The sequence below is a fragment of the Amphiprion ocellaris genome, chromosome 16 (assembly GCF_022539595.1).
Source record: "Amphiprion ocellaris isolate individual 3 ecotype Okinawa chromosome 16, ASM2253959v1, whole genome shotgun sequence".
Taxonomy (NCBI): domain Eukaryota; kingdom Metazoa; phylum Chordata; class Actinopteri; family Pomacentridae; genus Amphiprion; species Amphiprion ocellaris.
This window is the reverse complement of record NC_072781.1, coordinates 28,688,785-28,694,792: the sequence shown is the minus strand read 5'-3', so window position 1 is coordinate 28,694,792 and position 6,008 is coordinate 28,688,785. Positions and strand designations below refer to the sequence as shown.

The 6,008-nt window shown below is 52.4% G+C and overlaps 1 pseudogene; it reads right to left on the bottom strand.

The window, feature by feature from the left end:
- Positions 1-2,793: 2,793 nt before the first annotated feature.
- On the bottom strand, positions 2,794-5,225 carry LOC129350846 (basic proline-rich protein-like; annotated as a pseudogene).
- Between the last annotated feature and the right edge of the window lie 783 nt (positions 5,226-6,008).

The window sequence follows — 6,008 nt, the reverse complement described above, 5'->3', positions numbered from 1 at the left end:
TGACAAGGAGAGATGCATCATGGGAAATCCTCCAGCAGCCTGGGTTGGAATATTAACATTTTGAGAAAAACCGATATTTAGGTCACCTGTTATAATGACTCTGTCTGTGCTGAGACTAAATCAGTGAAGAACTTTGAAAATTCAGATAGAAACTCTGAGGGAGAGGCAGGTGGGAGATGAACAACTAGCAGAACTTACAGACATTACAAAGGTTAACTGCACCAACGGACTCAGTGATGGTGCATTTTAGTGTTCAAAGTGTCCTTTTCATTTGGTGTAATAACAAAAATATCAGGATATCGTAGAGTTGGACTGAAATTAAACCTGTGCTGTGATCATCATCTGGAGCTCTCACTGCAACATGACACAGTGTCTTCTCAATGACTTTATCTGTATAAGCAATGAGCTTAGGGAGGTTACCATTGGGGATATCTGGAGCTGATCCTCCTCTTCTTCTTCTTCTTCTTTGTCTTCCTGGCCTGTTTCTTCTGTCTTGGGGCTCCTCCAACCGTCTCTTTATCTTCTTTGGTTTTGAAGTCACAGCGATGGAAGAAACAAATCACAGATGTGTGTGTGAGATTCAGATTCAGTAGCAGTCTGGAACAATTCGCTATCACACGGCACATTGCATTTACATTGGTACCAACCTGCTGCTCAGCTGGTTCCTTCTGTTCATGTTCTCTCTGCGACTGTGTGGGTTTCCTCTGGATGCTCCCACTTCCTCCTACAATCCAAACACATGGAAGGTTAAGCAGTGATTCCAAACTGACCGTGGACGATGCCCTTGGTTAAAGGGCACAACACACACATAATACAAACACAATAGTATTAGATTTAGTCTTTGTATCACCTTTTGTGTCACTATAATAATCATCCCCTCTTCCATAATCTGGACTGACATCATGGGCTGTTCCTTGTCTGGTTTCTTGATCTGATCTTTCATGAGATCGGGGGTCTTGGAGAGATGGCTCTAAAGACAGCAAAAAGAGACAAAACTTTTATTGACTCAGAGATAAATAATTACATTTGAGCTAAATTACTGCATGTGCTCATATTAACATTAAGTTTCTAATTAGCCGGTTTATTTCATAAACTTACCTTGTGCTAATTGAATGGTCTCAGGAGTCATGCACTGGTCCTGGATCTGCCTCCCGTCATCTCTGTTCCATCCTGTCTGAATCTGCCTGATGTTGTGGAAGCACCAATTTAAAAAAAAAACAAACAAACAAAAAAGAAAACAGAGATACAAATGCATTTTTCAATTGATTCTGACATAACTACAATTTCTCAGACTGTGATGTGCTACATACTAAATCCCAGTGTAACCATGCAGTGTCTGTTGGGTCGTTCTTTGTCAAGGACATTTAAATTACCAGTGCATCCGGTAAAGTCTCAGTAAAGTTGTTCTTTCTTCTCACAGGCTGGTCGTCATCTCTGGCTTCATCTCTGTTGGGGCTCCGTCACTCGTCTTCAAGTGGTCTTTTGGGCTCATCCCCGTCTTGGTCTTGGGTCCTGGGATCATCAGTCTGGAAGAAATCAAAAAGAAAAACGCGGCAGGATCTTGTCGAGGTGTGTTATTGTTGAGATTTCAAAATATTAGATATATGAATGCAAAATCAAAATCCCAAACTCACCTTTTCATGCAGCAGCATTCACAGGGATCCTCACGTACCTGTTTTTCTGGAAACTTCCCTCTGGCAGCGAGACCTTCACCCTCAGACTACATTTGCTATCTTAAATAACACATTTAACCCCCCTTTTAAATCCCAGTGTGATTCTCCTGAGCTGTGATCTTGTCACTGTGGACTCCACTGTGGGTCCAGGGTGGGATACAGACACATGTTACTCTGCATCCTGTTCACCTTCTGACAGAGCGGAGCTTCACTGTAAGGGGGGAACCACAGCAGGTTTCCCACAATCCCCCCCAGATCCACCACACCTCTGACAGGAACCCTGACCACAGTCCCACCGACAAGAACCGAGCTCAGACAGAATCACACAAAATACAATCTAAGAAAATTCATTCAAATAAAGTTGGAATTGATCTGATCAGACATAATCACAAGAGATTCATTCAAATAAAATCTGATCAGATCACATCCAGAAAATCACACGTAGCTAAAATGTTTCAAACAAAACTGGGTAGATTTAATGTAATAGAAGGTTTGCAAACCTTCTTACCTGGAGGTTGGCCGGCAGGAGGTCCAGCAGCCCTCTTAGGTAGCGCAGGAGGCTTCTGGGGAGAGAAACTCACACACTGGTTAGTAAAAGATGATGAGAGGGATCCTCCTGCATGTTTGTCAGGAGGTCGCTGACCAGAAAAAGTTGGAGGAAAAGAAGAGTGGAGGCAGCCTCCGAAGGAAGAGTTTGTTCTCATCCTCCGAATCCTGCAACTCCAGCGCTTGGTCAGTGGCACTGGAGGAGGATCCGGGGGAGGAGAACAAGGAGGAGATAGGAGAGAGGGGGGAGGGAGGGGAGAAAAAGAAGAGTGAGAGGGGGAGGAGAGAGGAGAGAGGAGGGGAGGGAGGGGAGGAAAAGAAGAGTTAGAGGGGGAGGAGAGAGGAGGGGAGGGAGGGGAGGAAAAGAAGAGTGAGAGGGGGAGGAGATGGGAGAGTTTGTTCTCATCCACTGAAATAATGCAACTCCAGTGTCTGGTCAGTGGCAGAGGAGGAGGAGAGATGGAATGATGGAGCCACTGACCAGACGATGGAGTTACGGGATTTCAGTGGATGAGAACAAACTCTCCCATCTCCTCCCCCTCCCTCCACCTCTCTCTGTTATCTGTTCCTCTCCTCATTGTTCTCCTCCCCCAGAGCCTCCTCCAGCCCCACTGACTGGGCGCTGGAGGAGGCTCTGGGGGAGGAGAACAATGAGGAGGAGAGGAGGAGATAGGAGAGAGAGGCGGAGGAATGGGAGAGAAAGAAGAGCGAGGGGGGATAGGAGAGAGGGGTGGAGGGAGGGGGAGGAGAGACAGGAGGAGGAGAGATGGAGTGAGGGAGGGGAGAAAAAGAAGAGTGAGAGGATCAGGAGGAGGGGGAGGAGATGGGAGAGTTTGTTCTCATCCACTGAAATCCTGCAACTCCAGTGTCCAGTCAGTGGCAGAGGGGGAGGAGAGATGGAATGATGGAGCCACTGACCAGACGATGGAGTTACGGGATTTCAGTGGATGAGAACAAACTCTCCTATCCCCGCCCCCTCTCTGCTGTCTCCTCCTCTCCTCCTTGTTCTCCTCCCCCGGGGCCTCCTCCAGCACCCGGTCAGTGGTGCTGGAGGAGGCCCCGGGGGAGGAGAACAAGGAGGAGAGGAGGAGGGGGAGGAGATAGGAGAGAGGGGTGGAGGGAGGGGAGAAAAAGAAGAGTGAGAGGATCAGGAGGAGGAGGAGTTAGGAGAGAGAGGCGGAGGAATGGGAGAAAAAGAACAGCGAGAGGGGGAGGAGGAGGGAGTGAAGAGTGAGGGACGGATGGGAGAAAAAGAAGAGCGAGAGGGGGAGGAGGAGGGGGAGGGAGTGAAGCGTGAGGGAGAGATGGGAGAAAAAGAAGAGCGAGAGGGGGAGGAGGGGGAGGAGGGAGGGAAGCGTGAGGGAGGGATGGGAGAAAAAGAACAGCGAGAGGGGGAGGAGGAGGGGGAGGGAGTGAAGCGTGAGGGAGGGATGGGAGAAAAAGAAGAGCGAGAGGGGGAGGAGGGGGAGGAGGGAGTGAAGAGTGAGGGAGGGATGGGAGAAAAAGAAGAGCGAGAGGGGGAGGAGGGAGTGAAGAGTGAGGGAGGGATGGGAGAAAAAGAAGAGCGAGAGGGGGAGGAGGAGTGGGGGGAGCGAGGGAAGAGTGAGCGACGAATGGAAGAGAAAGGAGAGCGGGAGGAGGAGGAGGGACGGAAGCGTAAGGGAGGAATGGGAGAAAAAGAGCAAGAGGGGAAGGAGGAGGGGGAGGAGCGAGGAGAGACAGGAGGAGGAGGGGGAGGAGGAGAGATGGGAGGAGGAGGAGAAGGAGGAGGAGGAGAGATGGGAGGAGGAGGAGGAAGAGAGATGGGGGGAGGAGGGGGGGGGGAAGCGGAGGAGAGATGGGAGGAGGAGGAGGAGGAGGAGGAGGAGAGATGGGAGGAGGAGGAGGAGGAGGAGGAGGAGCAGAGACGGGGGGGAGGAGGAGGAGAGATGGGAGGAGGAGGAGGAGGAGAGACAGGAGGCGGAGGAGGAGGAGGAGGAGAGATGGGAGGAGAAGGAGGAGGAGGAGAGACGGGAGGAGGAGGAGGAGGAGGAGGAGAGATGGGGGGAGGAGGGGGAGGAGGAGGAGAGACAGGAGGCGGAGGAGGAGGAGAGATGGGGGGAAGAGGGGGGGAAGAGGAGGAGAGATGGGAGGAGGAGGAGGAGGAGAGATGGGAGGAGGAGGAGGAGGAGGAGAGACAGGGGGAGGAGGAGGAGGAGAGACTGGGGGAGGAGGAGGAGGAGAGACGGGAGGAGGAGGAGGAGGAAGAGAGACAGGGGGAGGAGGAGAGACAGGGGGAGGAGGAGGAGGAGAGACGGGAGGAGGAGGAGGAGGAGGAGAGACAGGGGGAGGAGGAGGAGGAGAGACGGGAGGAGGAGGAGGAGGAAGAGAGACAGGGGGAGGAGGAGGAGGAGAGACAGGGGGAGGAGGAGGAGGAGAGACGGGGGGAGGAGGAGGAGGACAGACGGGAGGAGGAGGAGAGACGGGAGGAGGAGGAGGAGAGACGGGAGGAGGAGGAGGAGGAGGAGAGACAGGGGGAGGAGGAGGAGGAGAGACAGGGGGAGGAGGAGGAGGAGAGACTGGGGGAGGAGGAGGAGGAGAGACTGGGGGAGGAGGAGGAGGAGAGACGGGAGGAGGAGGAGGAGGAAGAGAGACAGGGGGAGGAGGAGGAGGAGAGACAGGGGGAGGAGGAGGAGGAGAGACGGGAGGAGGAGGAGGAGAGATGGGGGGAGGAGGGGGAGGAGGAGAGACAGGGGGAGGAGGAGGAGGACAGACGGGAGGAGGAGAGACGGGAGGAGGAGGAGGAGAGACGGGGGGAGGAGGAGGAGGACAGACAGGAGGAGGAGGAGAGATGGAGTGAGGAAGGGGAGAAAAAGGAGAGATGGAGTGAGGGAGGGGAGAAAAAGGAGAGATGGAGTGAGGGAGGGGAGAAAAAGAAGAGCGAGGGGGGGAGGAGGAGGGGAAGGAGATAGGAGAGAATGGAGGAAGAGGAGGAAGAGGAGGAGAGACGGGGGGAGGAGGAGGAGGAGGAGGAGAGATGGAGTGAGGGAAGGGAGAAAAAGAAGAGATGGAGTGAGGGAGGGGAGAAAAAGAAGAGCTGGGGGGGGAGGAGGAGGGGGAGGAGATAGGAGAGAATGGGGGAAGAGGAGGAGAAACGGGGGGAGGAATGGGACAAAAAGAAGACCAGGAGGGGGAGGAGACGGAAGAGAAAGAGGAAAAGAAGGGGGAAGGAGGGGAGGAAAGCATGGGGGCAGAGCTAGAGGGGGGAGTAGAGGAGAGAGGAGAGAGGGGGGAAGCAGAGCGAAGAAGCTTGGAGGTGGGAGGGGAGGAGAAAGGAGAGCATGGAGGTGAGGGTCTACGACACCTGGAGCAGTCCGGAGAGGAGCTGCCGTCCGACGTCCTCTGGAAGCAGAAACAAAAACAACATTTCAACACAGACTCTCAGGAAACCGGAGCAAAGAGGTGAAGCTGCTCGCTGAGGAGAACCTCAGAGGAACTCAACCAGGAGAACATGTTGCTGCACACTGAGTCTGATCGACTCCACTTTCAGGAAGATGCTTCACATTTCTGCCCAGAGATTGATCCAGAATGAAAACTTCTCAACTTAAACCCTCACTTTGTTTGTCTTTAGTCAACAGAGACTAAAACCCACAGAGCTCTGCAACATCACAAACCAGCTCTCATGAATGTTTCTCATTTTACTTCTCCCTCGTTTCATATCTATTACACTTATTTTAACTCCAAATCACATATTTACTGTACATCAAAATGTAAAACACTAAATCCATTTTAAAAAACTACTTTTTAACA